The sequence below is a fragment of the Heloderma suspectum genome, chromosome 11 (assembly GCF_057233095.1).
Source record: "Heloderma suspectum isolate Gila_16-S chromosome 11, 16-S_ref, whole genome shotgun sequence".
NCBI lineage: Eukaryota > Metazoa > Chordata > Lepidosauria > Squamata > Helodermatidae > Heloderma > Heloderma suspectum.
The window spans coordinates 41,813,011-41,832,334 of record NC_139468.1 but is presented as its reverse complement, the minus strand read 5'-3'; the positions used below and the strand labels follow the sequence as shown (position 1 = coordinate 41,832,334).

General features: G+C 46.3%; 1 protein-coding gene across 14 annotated transcripts in view; it reads right to left on the bottom strand.

Annotated features, from left to right (window-relative positions):
* Window positions 1-19,324, bottom strand: part of CORO2B (coronin 2B) — a 159,078-nt gene that overhangs the window by 89,956 nt on the left and 49,798 nt on the right. For 2 of the 14 annotated variants that reach the window (XM_084817558.1, XM_084817549.1), the window contains exon 1: window positions 7,734-7,853. The exons of the other annotated variants lie outside the window; for them this stretch is intronic. The gene's annotated coding sequence lies outside the window, so the exon portion shown is untranslated. Of the gene's footprint in view, window positions 1-7,733; window positions 7,854-19,324 lie in introns of those variants that run through there. 14 annotated transcript variants of the gene reach the window in all.

Here is a 19,324-nt window from a genome sequence, read left to right as displayed (position 1 = left end):
GCGGCGTTCAAGGACACGCTGAGGCAAGTCCCACCACGCTGCCGCTTTCTTCCTTGCCTTAGTAAAAGCCATACATCAAGGCAAGGCAGATTCCAGCAGTACAATATGCACTTTCTGCCAGGGCCTGTCAACATTTGCAAGCCCTTTGCTGCCCTTTGAGCCAGCATAACTCCGTCTCCCCATCCACGCATGGTTTCTAGCCACACTGCAGCCGAAGTGCCCCATTCCTTTGGCTACTAGTTCACAGGGACCTTCTGACAGTTTCCAGACCCCCCTGTTCCAACTCCCCTCCCCCGGAGTCTCCACTCAAACCCCTCTGCGCCCCTCCCCTTCCTCTCCATCACACCTCCTGGCCAGCGGGGCTCGTGGGGGGGGAAGGGGGCCGCAGGGGCTTACCAGCACCAGCTCGCCTTTCAGGCCCATGAGGCAGGCAGCGTGAAGCACTGCGGTGCTCTCCACAGAAAGCTTTCAGACACCCAGAGCTGGAGCACAGGACGGCGGCTGGCACAACCTCACCGCGGAGGATCCTGCATCCCCCCCAAAAGCACTTTAAGAATCTATATGGCCTGAATTATTCATGGTGCCAAAGTGCTCTCCAGCACGGGCAGCCCAGACCATGGCTGGGCCATCCTGTCACGGCAGCAAACTAACACGCAATGCAACTACCAGGGCGAGGGGCAACGAGAGCACAGGCACGTCAAGAGGAGGATGCCGCTTCTTCAAAACAAGGGAGGCTCTGAGGCGGAGAGGTCGGTGTGGGCCCGGAACAGAGAGCGTGCAGATTTGGAGGACTTCTCCCGCAGGTCATGGAATTACATCCAAGCCATTTTCCATCCGAGAGGAAGGTCAATGTTGCCTGTGGGTGACAGTTGGGAGTATCGATCGCCTGCTAAGCCAATGAGGGGGTGGGCAAAACCCGTGCACTGCGCAAGTCACATCTGCTGCAGCGCTCAGCAGATAGGCAGAGCTTCTGGGGGCAGGGGGGGATTAGGCAAGGTCTGCACCATTTTAAAATGTGGTGTTTCTGGGGGCACTTTCATACAGCAACTATGGGGCAGGGGGTCAGCTCTGCCCACACAGCACAGCACAGGACCCATCCTCAGCATTTGCCCAGTCAGGCCTCAGGCGCTGCAAGTCCCTCTTCACTGATCCGCACAGCCAGAGGAGGAACTGTGGGGACTGGAGTGGAGTCTGTGCAGACACCTTCCCGGGGGCTCTGAGGCAGAGTTAGCTGCCAGGGAGGAAAGATGCCAGCTGTTCCCAGTGACAGCTCTCACCTGGATGGGTTGCAGGTGGCAGCTTGTCCTTGGCCTCGATGAAGCCTCTGGTGCCTTTATTAGCAGGGCAGCAGAGCGACGTTCAGCAGAAGCAGCTACTCCAGCCACTGCAGCAGGCTCGCAGGGAAGTATGGCTTAGATCCAGTCTTAGACATACTTTGAGTAAACCCCTTGATTTCAGTGGATCTTCTCTAAGTATGACTAAGTCTGGATCCATCCCTAGGTGCCTGTTGAACATCTTCCTAGCCACCCAATTCTATTCAAAAAATCATCCTGGCAAATGTCCTGTCATAAGACAAGAGGAAATTAAGACTCATTCACTCGAGGCACAGATACTCTCGAGTCCACCTCCCTTTCTTAGAGTCCACAGCGTGGGGGTCATAGAATCATAGAATAGTAGGGTTGGAAAGGGGCCTAAAAGACCATTGAGTCCAACCCCCTGCTCAGTGCAGGGATCCAAGTCAGAGTATCCCTGACAGATGGCTGTCCAGCCTCGTCTTGAATGCCTCCAGTGTGGGAGAGCCCACCACCTCCCTAGGTCATTGGTTCCATTGTCGTATTGCGCTCACAGTCAGGAAGTTTTTCCTGATGTTCAGCCGGAATCTGGCTTCCTGTCACTTGAGCCCATTATTCCGTGTCCTGCACTCTGGGATGATCAAGAAGAGATCCTGGCCTTCCTCCCTGTGACAACCTTTCAAGTACTCGAAGAGCGCTATCCTATCTCCCCTCAGTCTTCTCTTCTCAAGGCTAAACATGCCCAGTTCTTTCAGTCTCTCTTCGTAGGGCATTGTTTCTAGTCCCCTGATCATCTTCATTGTCCTCCTCTGAACCTTCTCCAGTTTGTCTGCATCCTTCTTAATGTGCGGCGCCCAGAACTGGACACAGTACTCCAGATGAGGCCTAACCAGTGCTGAGTAGAGGGGAACTAGTACTTCCCGGGATATGGAAGATATGCTTCTATTAATGCAGCCCAAAATGGCATTTGCCTTTTTTGCAGCCACATCACATTGTTGGCTCATCTTCAGCTTGTGATCGACAACAACTCCAAGATCCTTCTCGCTTGCAGTATTGTTGAGCCACGTATCCCCCATCTTGTAACTGTGCATTTGGTTTCTTTTTCCTAGGTGCAGAACTTGGCATTTATCCCTATTAGATTTAATTCTGCTGTTTTCTGCCCAGCGCTCCAACCTACCAAGATCATTTTGAATTTTGTTCCTGTCTTCCAGGGTATTAGCTATCCCGCCCAATTTTGTGTCATCTGCAAATCTGATAAGCATTCCCTGCACCTCCTCCTCCAAGTCATTAATAAAAATGTTGAAGAGATTTTATGTTGCACAACGTAAAAGTGTGTTTTATGTAAACACTGTAAAATCTGTTTACAGATTTTGTACAAGAGTTTCTGAAAGAATGTTGTCCCTCTTGTGAAAAGCCCCTTTCCAAAATGGCCCCTTAGGGCCCTGGTAGGTTGTAAACTCCCCTTCATGGATTACTGCCTTGTTGTGGCGAAGGGGCTTGCATAACTCAATGAACCATAAGCTATGCCATGCAGGGCCACCCAAGACGGACAGGTCATGGCAGAGAGTTCTGACAAAATGTGGTCCACTGGAGAAGGAAATGGCAACCCACTCCAGTATTCTTGCCAAGAAAGCCCCATGGAATGTATCACAAGGCTAAAAGATATGACGCCAGAAGATGAGCCCCTCAGGTCGGAAGGTGTCCAATATACTACTGGGGAAGAGCAGAGGGTATTTCCAAGTAGCACCAGAAAGAGTGAAGCGGCTGGCCAAAGCCGAAAGGACACTCAGCTGTGGATGTGTCTGGTGGTGAAAAGAAAATCCGATGCTGTAAAGAACAATATTGTTTAGGAACCTGGAATGTCAGATCAATGAATCAAGGAAAGCTGGAGGTGGTCAAACGTGAGATGGCAAGATTGAACATCGACATCTTGGGAATCAGCGAACTACAATGGACAGGCATGGGCGAATTTAATTCAGGTGACCATCATATCTACTACTGTGGGCAAGAATCCCTTAGAAGAAATGGAGTAGCACTCATAGTCAACAAAAGGGTGGGAAATGCAGTACTGGGGTACAATCTCAAAAACGATAGAATGATCTCAGTATGAATCCAAAGCAAACCATTCAACATCACAGTAATTCAAGTCTATGCCCCAACCACTGAGGCCGAAGAAGCTGAGGTTGATTGGTTCTATGAAGACCTACAACACCTTCTAGAACTAACACCAAAAAAAGATGTCATCTTCATCATAGGGGATTGGAATGCTAAAGTAGGAAGTCAAGTAATAACTGGGATAACAGGCAAGCATGGCCTTGGTGTACAAAATGAAGCAGGACAAAGGCTCATAGAGTTTTGCCAAGAGGACACGCTGATCATAGCAAACACTCTTTTCCAACAGCACAAGAGGCGACTCTACACATGGACATCACCAGATGGTCAATATCGAAATCAGATTGATTATGTACTTTGCAGCCAAAGATGGAGAAGCTCTATATGGTCAGTAAAAACAAGACCTGGAGCTGACTGTGGCTCAGATCATGAGCTTCTTGTTGCAAAATTTTGGCTTAAATTGAAGGACGTAGGGAAAACCACTACACCATTCCGGTATGACCTAAATCATATCTCTTATGAATATACAGTGGAGGTGACGAATAGATTTAAGGGATTAGACTTGATAGACAGAGTGCCTGAGGAACTATGGACGGAGGTCGGTAACATTGTTCAGGAGGCAGCAACTCAATCCATCCCAAAGAAAAAGAAATGCAAGAAAGCAAAGTGGCTGTCTGATGAGGCTTTACAAGTAGCTGAGGAAAGAAGGGAAGCAAAAAGCAAGGGAGAAAGGGGAAGATATCTCCAACTGAATGCAGAGTTCCAGAGAATAGCAAGGAGAGACAAGAAGGCCTTCTTAAATGAACAATGCAAAGAAATCGAGGAAAACAACAGAATGGGAAAGACTAGAGATCTCTTCAAGAAAATCGGAGATCTCAAGGGAACGTTTTGTGCAAAGACGGGCATGATAAAGGACAAAGAAGGCAGGGACCTCACAGAAGCAGATGAGATTAAGAAGAGGTGGAAAGAATACACAGAAGAACTATACAGGAAAGATCTTAATGTCCCTAATAGCCATAACAGTGCGGTCACTGAACTTGAGCCAGACATCCTAGAGAGTGAGGTCAAGTGGGCCTTAGGAAGCATTAGTAACAACAAAGCTAGCGGAGATGACAGTATTCCAGCTGAGCTATTTAAAATCCTAAAAGATGATGCTGTTAAAGTGCTGCACTCAATATGCCAACAAATTTGGAACACTCAACAGTGGCCGCAAGACTGGAAAAGGTCAGTTTACATTCCAATTCCAAAGAAGGGCAACGCCAAAGACTGTTCACACTACCGTACAATTGCGCTCATTTCACATGCCAGCAAGGTTATGCTCAAAATCCTGCAAGCTAGGCTTCAGCAGTATGCGAACCGAGAACTACCGGAAGTACAAGCGGGGTTTCGAAGAGGCAGAGGAACTCGAGATCAAATCGCCAACATTCGCTGCATCATGGAGAAAGCAAGAGAATTCCAGAAAAACGTCTATTTCTGCTTCATTGACTGCGCTAAAGCCTTTGATCGTGTGGATCACAGCAAACTGTGGCAAATTCTTAAAGAGATGGGAGTACCAGACCACCTTACCTGTCTCCTGAGAAACCTGTACGAGGGTCAAGAAGCAACAGTAAGAACCAGACATGGAACAACCGAGTGGTTCAAAATTGGGAAAGGAGTACGACAAGGCTGCATATTGTCGCCCTGCTTATTTAACTTATATGCAGAGTACATCATGAGAAACGCCGGGTTGGATGAATCACAGGTCAGAATTAAGATTGCTGGGAGAATTATCAACAACCTCAGATACACAGATGATACCACCCTAATGGCAGAAAGTGAAGAGGATCTCAAGAGCCTCTTGTTAAGGGCGAAAGTGGAGAGTGCAAAAGCTGGTTTGAAACTCAACATTAAAAAAACTAAGATCATGGCATCTGGCCCCATCACTTCCTGGCATATAGAAGGGGAAGAAATGGAAGCAGTGACAGATTGTATTTTCTTGGCTCCAAGATCACCGCAGACGGTGACTGTAGCCATGAAATTAAAAGACGCTTGCTCCTGGGGAGGAAAGCTATGGCAAACCTAGACAGTATAGTAAGAAGCAGAGACATCATCTTGCCAACAAAGGTCCGTCTAATCAAAGCTATGGTTTTCCCAGTAGTAATGTATGGCTGTGAGAGCTGGTCTATAAGGAAGGCTGAGCGCCGAAGGATCGATGCTTTCGAACTGTGGTGCTGGAGAAGACTCTTACGAGTCCCCTGGACTGCAAGGAGGTCCAATCAGTCCATCCTAAAGGAAGTCAACCCTGAGTGCTCATTGGAAGGACAGATACTAAAGCTGAAGCTCAAATATTTTGGCCACCTAATGCGAAGAGAAAACTCCCTGGAAAAGACCCTGATGCTGGGAAAGACTGAAGGCAAAAGGAGAAGGGGACGGCAGAGGATGAGATGGCTAGATAGCATCACTGATGCAATGAATATGGACCTGAGCACGTTCCGGGAGAGAGCGCAGGACAGGAAGGCCTGGCATGCTATGGTCCATGGGGTCACGAAGAGTTGGACATGACTGAATGACTGAACAACAACAACAAAGGTTGTAAACTCTTGGGGGCAGAGACAGCTTTTAAAACACAGAGAATGCTTTTTGTGATCTCAACAGGAAAATGTCTTTAGATCAGCCTGGCACCATTTTCCTTTTTCTTAAGTCAGTGACATCTCATGCAAGCAAAAGGGAAGGTGCAACAGGGGAAAATTAGCTTCTTAAAGAGTGGCCAACTTATCTCCATTGTTCTGTGGCCCATTAAGGGAGAGACCTTCCAAACACCAAAAGGAATTGGGACCACTCAGTGCTTTGTGTTTCCAATTAAAACTGCCTACTAGAGCAAAAGAGAAACTTGGCACAGGCAGACATCTGAGTTTAATGATGAACCTCTAGAACTACGAGAGACATGCCAGCTTGGCTTCCTGGTAGAGCTTGTCATCTTGGTCTTCAGGCAAACAAGTCTCATCAATTTAGCTTAGTAACAGCAACCAGACACTAAAGGAGACTATAGGCACATTTGCAAGGATCTTCCAGGAGAGAGGAGACTAGGGCTCACAAGGTACCAACCCAAAATCCTGATTCCAACAACAGGGCTTAGCCCTGGAATGTTTGAAGAACAATTACAAGCAAGCCTCTAATTCAATGGCCTCCAGTATCTTCCAAGTCTGTGATCATGTGCACTTGGTAAAATCCAAGATGGAAGCATCAACTTGTTTTTTAAATGTATTTTTATTTAATTATGGATATCGCACCTTCCAGAAAAAGGATACTCCCAAGGCAGCATACAACAGAACAAAAACACCGACAATACCCAGACACCACAAAATACCAAAAATACAAAATGCAGCAGTAAAGTATACATGAGCCAGCTGGAAACCTGTCAGTCTCAAGAAGGCCATGCACAATGAAAGAAGTCTTCATGAAGGGAGACTGTGAAGGGGCCCACATCTGTGGGGCATCACTGAGAAGGGCCCCATCCCTGGTACCGCCAACCTCACATTCACCAATGACAGGACAGACTGCAGGGCCTCCGAGGCTGATCTTACTGCCCAGGTAGGTTCATATGGGCGCAGGCGGTCTTTCAAGGAGCCAGTTCCGACCTGTTCTTAGTAGCCTCCAGGCCCTGAAGCCTGGCAGCACCCCCTACTGACCACCATGGCAATCCAGGATGGAACAAAGCAACACACCCACAGATGCAACTGGGCCCCACCATGCCTTGCTGAATGCAGTTTTTCAGGGAAAGGTCACATTAGCTGAAGCAGATTTATCGACAGGGAACCTAGCCAGAGCTTGCAGGCACTTAAGGAGCCCAAATGCCTCTCTCCCAGCAGGCTCTCAGCAGACAGAAATCACTCTCAATCCTACTGCATCATTATCCTGGGGGGGAAGAGAGCTTTTCAGCTTCAGCTTTATAATTACACACTACTGCCACCCACTTTCCTTTCAGACAGGTTGGAAAGCGATCCCTGCATAAAGACCTGTCATCCCTGGAACCATGAGCAACATCAGAACCACTTGCATCTCTGGTACTTGGGCTACGCAGACTCACAGGAAGCCCAACATACGACACCAGATTCTTCAAAAGTTCTTCACCTTGCAAACTGGTGATGAACAGAGCATTCATTATTCCTTGTCAAGTTAATAAAATCACAAGGAAGTTTCAAATGAAATAGAAACAACAAATCTCCCCCCTCCCTTGCTTTTGAAAAGGGGGTTAAAAAAGCCCAGATGGGTGTATGGCTCCAAACACAAGAACTTCAACATGCCAAGGGACAAGGGGACCTGCAGGAAAATGTGGCAGCGCCTCCTCACCTCCAAGCTCCTGCCAGGCCCTCCTCCAAGACTGTCAAAGCTGTTAGGGGCGCAAGCAGGGCATTCATTCCCTGCCCCCAGTTCCTGTCTTCCTTTTCCAATTGACACTCAACATTCTGTAGCTACGGAGCATGCTCAGTCCCCATTAGGCACAGGGCAAGGAGTTTGCTCCCTTCATTTTTAAAAAAATGCTTTTTGTACTTCTGCACACTTTGGATATCAGCAGCAGGGATGTACGGATTGTGTAAAATCCATCAATCAAAATTAATCAAAATCCAAATTAATTTGGTTCCATTGTGGATTTCTCCAAAATCCCTACTCAGCTGCCTCCTTTTGGCTCCATTTCTGTTGGCACTCACCACCAAGAGGGAGTTCATATGTGCAGAGAGCATCCTTCCCAATATATTCCACATTGTAAGGAATCCCAAATCCTGAAATTGACTGTTTTTTGAGAGAGTTGAAAGTGGAAAAGGGGTTGATAAATCTGTTGATTGGCTTGATTGTAATCAGATTAAGTCTTTAGACCAGAGAAAAAAATGCTTAATACAAGACCAGTATTGTTTGAACACTTTCAAATTAGAGATTATTTAAATAGCTGGTTAAGAAATCAGGAAGGAGGATTAAGACAATTAAATACATTTGAGAAGATAACGTGGGACAAACAAAAAAAGATGCTAACCCAAATCTAACAAATTATAATGCACACTGAAGAAAACAGAAGACCAGATTACATTAAAAGATAGGAGAAAATACTTGGAGAAAGAACATCAGATGAAATGTGGGAATATATTTGGAATAATTTAGATAGCCTCTAAGTAGAAAATTTAGTAGAAAATTCAATTAAGCTTCTGATTCAGTGGTACACAATTCTTTAATTGCTGTCTAAGATCTATGAAAATTGTAAGGGTATATGGAAGGGGAAGAGCAGACTTTATGCACTGCTGAATGAATTGCTCTGAGGCAATGAATCTGGAAAGAAATTATTTTTAATATTAGTAATATTCTGCAATATACTATACCTTAAGATCCTAGAATTTGATTATGAACTTATGTGAAAACCGCAGCTCCAAAGAATAAAGAAAAACAACTCTTTTATATTATATTTGCTGGACATCTTCTTTATGCAAAATATTGGAAAAGAAAGGAAATACCTCAATTAAAAGAGTGGTATATTAAAATGGGGGATTCGACAACCCTAAGCAAAATTACATGGGTTATTATGGTTAAGCAGGCAAGATACAGGATAAATCAATTTGAACAGGAATGGGAGCCATTTAGGAAGTTTTGGAATGATAAGCAAAGTGTGATACGTGGTAATCATAGAAGAGTAGGGTTGGAAGGGGCCTACAAGGCCATCGAGCCAATGCAGGAATCCAGGTCAGAGCATCCCGGACAGATGGCTGTCCAGCCTCTTCTCGAATGCCTCCAATGTGGGAGAGCCCACCGCCTCCCTAGGTCATTGGTTCCATTGTTGTATTGCTCTCACAGTCAGGAAGTTTTTCCTGATGTTCAGCCGGAATCTGGCTTCCTGTCATTTGAGCCCATGATTCCATGCCCTGCGCTCTGGGATGATGGAGATGCTGGCCTTCCTCTCTGTGACAACCTTTCAAGTACTTGAACAGCGCTATCCTATCTCCCCTCAGTCTTCTCTTCTCAAGGCTAAACAGGCCCAGTTCTTTCAGTCTCTCCTCACAGGGCTTTGTTTCCAGTCCCCTGATCATCTTCGTTGTCCTCCTCCGAACCCTCTCCAGTTTGTCTGCATCCTTCTTAAAGTACGGCACCTAGAACCGGACACAGTACTCCAGATGAGGCCTAACCAGTGCTGAGTAGAGGGGAACTAGTACTTCCCGGGATTTGGAAGTTATGCTTCTATTAATGCAACCCAAAAGAGCATTGGCCTTTTTTGCAGCCACATCACATTGTTGGCTCATATTCAGCTTGTGATCGACAACAATTCCAAGATCCTTCTCTCTTGTAGTGTTGTTGAGCCACGTATCCCCCATCTTGTAACTGTGCCTTTGGTTTCTTTTTCCTAGGTGCAGAATTTGGCATTTATCCCTATTAAATGTCATTCTGTTATTTTCTGCCCAGCGCTCCAGTCTATCAAGATCACTTTGAATTTTGGAAGACAAAGTATTAGCTATCCCGCCCAATTTTGTGTCATCTGCAAATTTGATCAGCATTCCCTGTACCTCCTCCTTCAAGTCATTAATACAAATGTTGAAGAGCGCTGGGCCCAGGACTGAGCCCTGCGGTACCCCGCTTGTTACCTCTCCCCAGTTTGAGAAGATCCCATTGATAAGCACTCTTTGAGTCCGATTCTGTAGCCAACTGTGGATCCACCGGATCATTGCTTCATCTAGCCCACTTTGAGCTAGTTTGCTCATCAGGATATCACGGGGCACTTTGTCGAAAGCTTTGCTGAAGTTGAGGTATATTATGTCTACAGCATTCCCACAGAGATCAGATTCATCTGGCAGGATTTGTTCTTGACAAATCTTTGTTGGCTTTGAGTAATCACTGCATTGTTTTCAAGGTGCTTACAGATGGATTGCTTTATCATCTGCTCCAGAATTTTCCCAGGGATTGAAATCAGACTGACTGGTCTGTAGTTCCCAGGTTCCTCCTTTTTACCCTTTTTGAAGAGAGGGACAACATTAGCACTCCTCCAGTCATCTGGCACGTCACCTGTCCTCCATGATTGCTCAAAGAGAATAGACAGTGACATAAATAGAGAGAATAGACATAAGATAGCACCTTGGTTTGCAAAGACCAAGCTTAAATTTGAATGTGAACACTATTTGACTTTAATTACAAACTCTCATCTTAGATCCGCTCTCACACGATTGAAGATGGAGCAAATGAAAACAGCAGTTTTAGAAGGGCGTTTTAACAAGACTCCCTATGCCTTGAGACTCTGACTCTCCCTATACCTTGAGACTTTGTACTGGCAAGGTGGAAGATCTGCCTCATTACTTATTCTATTGCCCTATTTATTCCCAAATTCGTTCTAAATATTTGCATCGTTTTCTTGAAAAAAAGTCCAGCTGGTCCGATTTAGACAGAATACACTTTTTGTTTACTTCCAAAAGTAAGACAGTCTTATTGGCATTGGTCAATTTTGCTCTCACATATCGCATAGAGCTAATTTTATGACCTTGTAGGAAATTAAAAATTAATATGATTTGTTTGATTTTTTTATGTATGTTTTATTTTTGTTATTATATTGCTTGTTGTAACCTCTGGTTGAAACAATAAAAGCTTTGATTGATTGATTGATTGATTGAATAGACAGTGGTTCTGAGAGTTCTTCTGCCAGTTCCTTTATTACTCTAGGATGCAGTTCATCTGGATTTGAACTCATTCAAAGTAATTAGGTGTTCCTTGACCATATGCCTATTGATCTCAAGCTGCAATCCTGCCCCTTAAGCCTGTACTTTGCCTTTGCCAGGGGGGTCATAGACCCTCTTTGGGGAGAAGACTGAGCCAAAGTAGGAATTGAGCACCTCCGCTTTTTCTTTGTCATCTGTTATCATTTTGCCATCCTTATTTATTAGCTGAACCACCATTTCTTTCCTCTGTCTTTTACTATGCACATAGCTGAAGAAAGCCTTTTTGTTGCTTTTAGCATCCCTCGCTAACCTCAGCTCGTTCTCAGCTTTAGCCTTCCTGACGCCATCCCTGCAATTCTGTGCTACCTGCCTGTATTCTTCCTTTGTTGCTTGGCCTTCTTTCCACTTCCTATATTTGTCCTTTTTTTTTTTCAGGTCATCTCTAAGCTTTTTGTGAAGCCACATTGGCTTCTTCTGTTGTCTTCCACCTTTTCTTCTTGTTGGAATTGTTTGTGATTGTGCCTTGAGAATTTCCTTTTTTAAAAGCTCCCACCCATCTTGGACTCCTTTTCTCGTTAGCGTCGCTTGCCATGGGACCTTACTGATCATTGTTCTGTTTATTAAAATCAGCTTTCCTAAAATCCAGGGTATGCATTTGGCGACACTCGGCTTTTGCTGCCCTTAGAACTGAGAACTCAGGTATAACATGGTCGCTTTCCCCCAGAGTTCCTGTAACTGCTACTTGATCCACTAAGTCATCCCTGTTGGTTAGGATCAAGTCAAAGATAGCCGATCCTATAGTTCCTTCCTCTACTTTCTGTAGGAGGAAGTTATCCGCCACACAAGTCAAGAATTTCCTGGAAGGGCCATGTTTTGCAGAATTTGTCTCCCAACAAATGTTGGGGAAATTGAAGTCCCCCATTACTACTACATCATGCTTCCTTGAAACATTGGCTATTTGCTTTTCAAAAGTTTAATCCTCGTCTTCTCCTTGACTGGGTGATCGGTAGTAGACTCTGACCACCAGGTTCCTTTTATTCTTTGCTCCATTGATTTTGATCCAGATGCTCTCAATGGGGCTATCAAGCTCATCCTCCTGTCTTTCTGTGCAGAGATATGTATTTTTCACATACAGTGCAACCCCACCTCCCTTTCTGTTCCTCCTGTTCTTTTTGAACAAGTTATATCCTTTAATTGCTGTATTCCAGTCATGAAAGTCATCCCACCGAGTGTGTTATACCTATTAAGTCATAATTTTCTTCTTGTATTAAGAGTTCAATTTTGTTCTGTTTGTTTCCCATACTCTGGGCATCAGTATATAGACATCGAAGACCATGTGCTTCATAGTCTGGCTTTCTTCCTACATGTGTCTGAAGACTATTATTGGGCGCTATTAGAGCCGTTGCGGTGCATTAGCCTTCGTCCATTGTTACCCCCAACTTTACATCTCCCTTCCTCGAAGGATTCAGTTTAAAGCTCTCCTGAAGTTCTTCATGCTGTGGCCAAACACATTCTTCCCAGCCTTTGTGAGGTGCAACCCGTCCCTTGCCAACAGTCCATCTTCCAGGAAGTATAGCCTGTGGTCCCAGAATCCAAACCTCTCTCGTCGGCACCACCTTCATAGCCAGTCATTCACCCAGAGTATTTTTTGTTCCCTTTTTATCCCTCTTCTAACGACTGGCAGGATGGATGAGAAAACTATCTGGGCCCCAAAGTTCTGGAGTTTCCTTCCCAAAGCTTCAAAGTCTGATGTGATTTCTTCGTAGCTCCGCTTGGCGGTATCATTTGTTCCCACATGGATGAGAAGAAAGGGATACCTGTCAGTGGGCTTTATGAGTGCAGGTAACCTTTCAGTCACGTCTCTAATCCGTCCTCCTGGGAGACAACATACCTGGCGAGTCCACGGGTCTTCGCAACATACTTGGGTCTCGATCCCACGCAGCAAGGAGTCTCCCACTCCCACTACTCTTCTCTTCTTCTTGTTGTAGGCCTGGGAAATCCTTTTCCTTTATTGTAGTGTCTCACTGTTCAAAGGTTATTTATGTCTAGGTGTTTTACTATTATAAGGTATTTGATGGGTGTGGTGATTCCACATGTACAATATGTACATAGTAAAGGTTTGTATATATGTATGGCGGCTGGTATGTTTCTGGAATGATTGACAGGGGAGTGCGAGGTGGGGTTTGGCCGAGTGTGGGCAAGGTGGTGGTCTGGCAAGTGGAAGAAAGAGAGCGTGTAAGATAGTGAGAGAGGGTGTGAGAGGCTTTTGAACACAGAGCTAAAAGCAGGAGTTACATTGTGCAGTGTATAGTGTTGTCTCATTTTAATCATCATTCCTGACTTCCTTTCCTCATCCCAGCCCAGTTCCTATTTCCATTCCTGTTGTACCAAATAAACCTTCTTTGTTTTCAATTTTAAAAGACAGTTTCCTTTTTAGTTATTAGGAAGGGTTTCGCAGAATCGCCCCCACATGCTGGCTGCTTGGTCTGTGCTACCAAAAAGGAAAAAAGCAGCCCTGAAAGTGTTCTTGGTGGCAGCAACTGAGAGAGTGGTGAAGCATCACAATACACCAACGGAGGGTTGTGGGTGAGAGCCTGAAAGTGGCAGTGTGAGGAGAAACACGGACCAAAGCACCTGGTCTGGTGAGTAGAAGCGGGATGGTGAGGTGGTGAAAAAGGCCTCAGGTCCTCACAATGGGTCTCACTGCTTTTTAACATTTGTAATAGGTTTTAGTGAGTTAAATGTCTAAAGAATAGTAATGTCTTTGTGATTGCAGTGACCTGTTTTGTAAAGTAATTGCATGAAATATAATCAATAAATAAAATAAGAAAGAAAGAGAAAAAGGGATAATTGCTCTTGGTGCATACACTCACCCCATTTCCACCTCTAGGCAAACAAGACTGGCAGTTTTTTAAATGGTTTCAAAAATTTGTTAGACTAGAGAGAGCCAGGGGACAAAAGGAATATGCATCTGGGAGTTGGGAAGCTCTGTCTCAGGCCACTCTGACCAGTTCTCAAAACGGCTGCCTTTCTCTCTAGCACAACTACAGCACATGCACGCACAGGGCCAGGCTGATCCCATGATCCTACCATGGGGGGATGACGCTGAGCCACAGCTAACATGGCCATAACATAGTCACACCCCTATGCACAGAGCATCGCAGCCAAAACAAAAGCCTTTGTCACAACTGTAAGTATATATGTTTTAATACGATCCAAAACGTACAAAAGCAAACAAAAGCACCAGGATTAGGGACAAAATCTGGAGGAGGCATGCCCCTGGGACCAGTTCCGTTGCTTGACTGGGTACTCTTTTTCAGGGCTAGACCAATTGCCATGTCAGAGGCTAGCAAGGTGCCTGTGGCAAAGGGAGCGCAAAAAGTGCAAAATCGGTAGAGCCTGTGGCCTTCTGACAAGGGCTGCATTCACACCAGCCTCGTAATTTGGAATGGACTCCGTTCTTATGGAGAATCCAGACCACACTGACAAGCCATTGCATGTCCAGTGTGTTCCATGTTGTCCTCCCATCATTTTGGTTTGTTACTGTTGTTTTATTTAAACTGGAATTGCTTGTCCAGTATGGATGGCAAAGCACCATTGAAGTTTTTCAAGACTACTGTTCCTTTAATGACTAGCTTCCTCCTTGCCCCTTTCTGCTAAAGCCGATAATTAATTTCTTCTTGTGTACTCACTATAGCATTCCTGAATTTCACTTAATTAGTCAATTCCTGTTCCTGGGATGGGGGTGCAACCAAATTATTTTTTATGAGTGTAGTTTTGCAATTACAGTAATACAAAATTGTACATTGAATTAATGAGCAATTACTCTATCTGCAAAGAGGAAACCAGTAATTAAAGTTCCCTGCCCTGAGCAAGGAACAGGAACTGACTAATTAAGGGCAAATCAGGAATGTCACAGTCAGGCAAGTGAACAGGAAGAAACCAATTAGCCACTTTAAAAGAAAGCAGCAAGGACAGTTACAGGGAGAAGTGGGAACTTTGCTGAATGGGGCTTGTTTCTGAGCAAACATATATTTGGACCTTGCACGTGGGGCCCTCCGCAGGCAGATGACATCAGCGGGCATCATTAATTATCTATCTGTCTGTCTGTCTGTCTGTCTGTCTATCTATCTGAAGTATTTTTATGCTGCTCCTCACCCAAAAAGGCTCCCAGAGTGACTTGCACATAATTAATTAAACAAGACAATCCCTGCCCACAGGCTTACAATTTAAAAAGACACAACACACAAGGAAAAAGGAATGGAGAGGGAAGAGGGAGAGCAATGCATTCTTTCAGCAGGGCTGGCGGAATAGCCCTGCTCTCCCTCACATCTCCTGCTGGGATGGATGCTGCTGGTGACAGCTGAGAAGAGAGGAGCCTTCATGAGGGAGGCCTCTTGGCAGGGCTGGTGGAGTGGCCCTGCTCTCCCTCTCAGCCCCATGGTTGCCCCGCACATTTTCTGTGCCTCTCAACACCAGCAGAGTCCTCAGGTGTGCGCACCACTTGTCAGCCCAATGGGGATGCCAAGCAGCACACAAATGGACTCGGCTGGTGCTGGAACCAAGGCCCACTGAACTGGGTGCCTGCTGCACATGCTGAGGTGCATGAAAGGAGACTCGGCCAGGGCTGGTAAGAGCGGCCACCCTTCCCAGCACCAGCTAAGCCAGTTCTCACCATCGCCTCCTGCCTCTTGCCGTCCCTCCGTGTGCCTCTTGCCATCCCATCAGGGTGAAGGAAGACTCAGCTGGTGCACCCCTGCTCTAGAACGTGCTTGAAGACCTCCATGCCACACCGTGGAATGATAAAATGTCTAAAAACCAGCTATTAAGGGCAAGCAATTATTTCCTTAAATATGTGGGGAAATGCAACATGTGGATTGGTCTCCCAGGTTCCGAGCCATGCTGACCTCTTAAATGGGGCAAAACACCAAATGTGGTTGCCATCTAGATACTCCGAATTCTCTCCGCCTTTCTTCATCTCAACTGCACTGCAGAGACATCAAACTCCTCATGAAAAGCCCAAGCAACACAAAGGCCTCGGCTGGAAGGCAGCAGGAATTCTCAGCCGCCTGTGTTGCGCAAGAATAGTATTCTCAGGGTCGGAAAGAACAATTCTCCCTTCCCCTTGATCTCCATGAAATGCAAGCACAAGGGACATCCGGAGCCAGTCAGGTCTCATATGGGATTCTTCCATTTATGTTGGGGGGAGAGACAGTGGCTCCCATTAAGCTGCAGAACAGGAACTGGCCAGAACTCCAGAGTTTGCCAAGCCAAACAACCCCACCCCCCAGGCACCCTGGCGCAATTGTCCCATGGGAGCCTTTATTTGGCTAGATTCAGAGCCAGCAACAAGTCACTGGCCTCCTCCCATTCCCAGGCAGGGCAGATTGTGGTCTGCTTTCACTGTTTGTTGTGTGCGGGAGCCGCATTCATACCAAACGTGAAAGAGCCGTTCTGGTCTGCTTTGTCCCATGCTTATGTCATAAGCTGATCAGCAAGGGGGAAAAGGCATTTGGGAGGCCAAAAAAAAGTGTGTGTTTTTAAACTTGGCTTGACGTGGCAAGCAGGCTAGCCGGTTCCAGAAGGATTATCTCATCGCCATCGGGGGAGGGGTGAGAGTTGCTGAAGCAGAAAGAGAAGCAGCCCAAGGAAACAGAGGAGGGCTTGATGCAAACGGACTGCTGATCTGCATATACAGAATGCAGGTTGTGGCAGCCACTTAGAAGGGCCGAGCGGTGGGGATCTGCATATACAGAATGCAGGTTGTGGCAGCCACTTAGAAGGGCCGAGCGGTGGGGATCTGCATATACAGAATGCAGGTTGTGGCAGCCACTTAGAAGGGCCGAGCGGTGGGGAGGAATGGCAGGAAAAAGCGAGGAGGCTTGGAAGGACATAGCACAAGGTTGCTGCAGTCTTGCACTTCCAAAAGACACTGTACACCTTCCCGTGCTTGTCAGGTTCAAAGAAATGCACCTGTTTAGTTAGCCCGCACCAGTGAGGGCAGATTTGGGGCTGGTTTGCAGTTTACAACCACCACACCAGCCTGGCTCAGACATGCATATCCGTTGCTTGATTTCTCACCACGTCATCAGTCAGTTCAGCTGACTGGGAGAAACATGGAGGTGTGACGTGATGACGGAAACATCTGGTGGCTTTGTTTGATCTGTGATTCATTTCATTTCATTCATTCATTATATTTCTATACCACTCCATGTGAACCAGCCCACAGAGGCCACTACACAGAGCAGTCCTCACCACCACCACTGAGGAGTTCATTTGCAGCAGACGTTTGCAGTGGCATGGAGAAAACGGCCTTCTCTTGCTGAGCGCGGTTCACTCAGGCCACTCAAGAGAGCTGGTTTGTGCCAGGCCTCAGCAGACCCTGAAAAGATGAACAGGCCAATGGGCCCCTGGGTAGATTCTGGGTAGAATCGGGAAGAGAGAGCCCCCACACAGCAGCGGAAGGAAGGGCTTTGAGATCCAACGGTGCTGCTTCCAGACGGACTTGAGCTGCAGGCTCTCTTCTTTTGGAAATGAAGCATCCTTTGGCAGCAGCCTCCAGTGCCCCAAAAGAGGGGGAAGAAAACCCCCACCATTCCTGATGTGACAGACAACCAGCTGCTCTGTCAGCAGGAAGCCGGCGCGACTCTACCCACGCCAATCCAGCTCTGCAGTCTGTGCAACAACGCCGGTTTCACCCATCTGATGCTACAACCTTGAGCGACAGATGGATGACACATGGGGAAGGTGACGCTCTATACAGACCTGGTTTAACTTTTATCATCTGTAGAAATCCTCAGACCTGAGCTGGCCACTGACCACAGAACACCAGCACCATGCACAGCCCAAGGGAAACGTGGAACCCCTTGTCCCGAGACCCTGAAACTCATGTGCCAGTGACCTCCTTCAAAAGGATGTCCTGGCTGAACAGGTTACACAGACTGCAGGATGGCAGGATACCGATTCAAGGGCAGCACCAGCCTAAGATGCTGGATGGGATCCAGCAAGCCATCATCTTGTGGTGTACAAGGAAAGGTGACAGTGCTGGGGGCATTTGAGTTGAGAAAGAGGACAACTAAAGATTTTATAAACTAAGTTTATAAACTCATGAATAGGATGGAGATTGTGGAGGGAGAGCATTTTTTTGCCCTCTCTCATAAGACTGGAATTTGGGGTGACCCAACAGATTGATGGGCAATAGAGCCAGCATGGGCAAAACAAAGTACATCTTCACATAACCTGTAATTAACCTGTGGAATTCACTGCCACAAGATGTGGCTCTAATTAATATTATTTTTATTTATCCTGATGCTAAGGTTGGGCCAGCTTGACATCCATTTAAAGAAGTGTCTCAAACCCCACTTTAGAGTAAACCTCGGACATACATATATTTCTTGATTATCACCATGAAAACAAGAACCTCGTTCTTCCTGTCTTTAGTTAGCTCTTTCCCATCAAGTCTGAGTGTCCTGTAAATGCTCTACAGGAGTTTTCTTGTTCCTGCCAAACTCTTCATGGGGCATCAAGAAGCCACCCTGTCATTCCTGCTTCCACTCATTTCTTCCTTCAAATGCTCCTTCCTTAGCATGTCAATGGAAACCAGATTAGCGTACCTTTTTCTAACTGACATGCCTGTGCCTTAAGTTATCTGGTCCACGTGGGTGTGGGTAAGTGTGGACATGATAGATACCTTCTGCCTAACCCTGAATGTTTTCCCTATAATAGGCAAGGCTGTAGTCCTCTGGGAAATTTGGTTCTCCCCTTTCCTGATCTCCAGCTGAAGCTGGTCTAGGCTAAGGACTGACCAGGGGACATTTGCTGCTCAGTACCATCTTGAACACAAGAAGAGCCCTGCTGGATCAGACCAAGGGTCCATCTCGTCTAGCATTCTGTTCACACAGTGGCCAACCACCTGTTGACTGGGAACCCACAAGCAGGACACGAGTGCAAGATCACCCTCCCGCCCATGTTCCCCAGCAACTGGTGCACATAGGCATATCGCCTCTGATACTGGAGGTAGCACATAGCCATCAGGACTAGTAGCCACTGATAGCCTTCTCCAGGAATTTGTCTAACCCCCTTTTCAAGCCATCCAAATTGGTGGTCATCACTACATGCTGTGGTAGTGAATTCCATAGTTTGCCTCTGCGCTGTATGAAGAAGGACTCCCTTTGATCTGTCCTGAATCTCCCACCAGTCAGGTTCATGGGATGACCCCACTGGGTTCTAATATTATGAGAGAGGGAGAAAAAGGTTGGG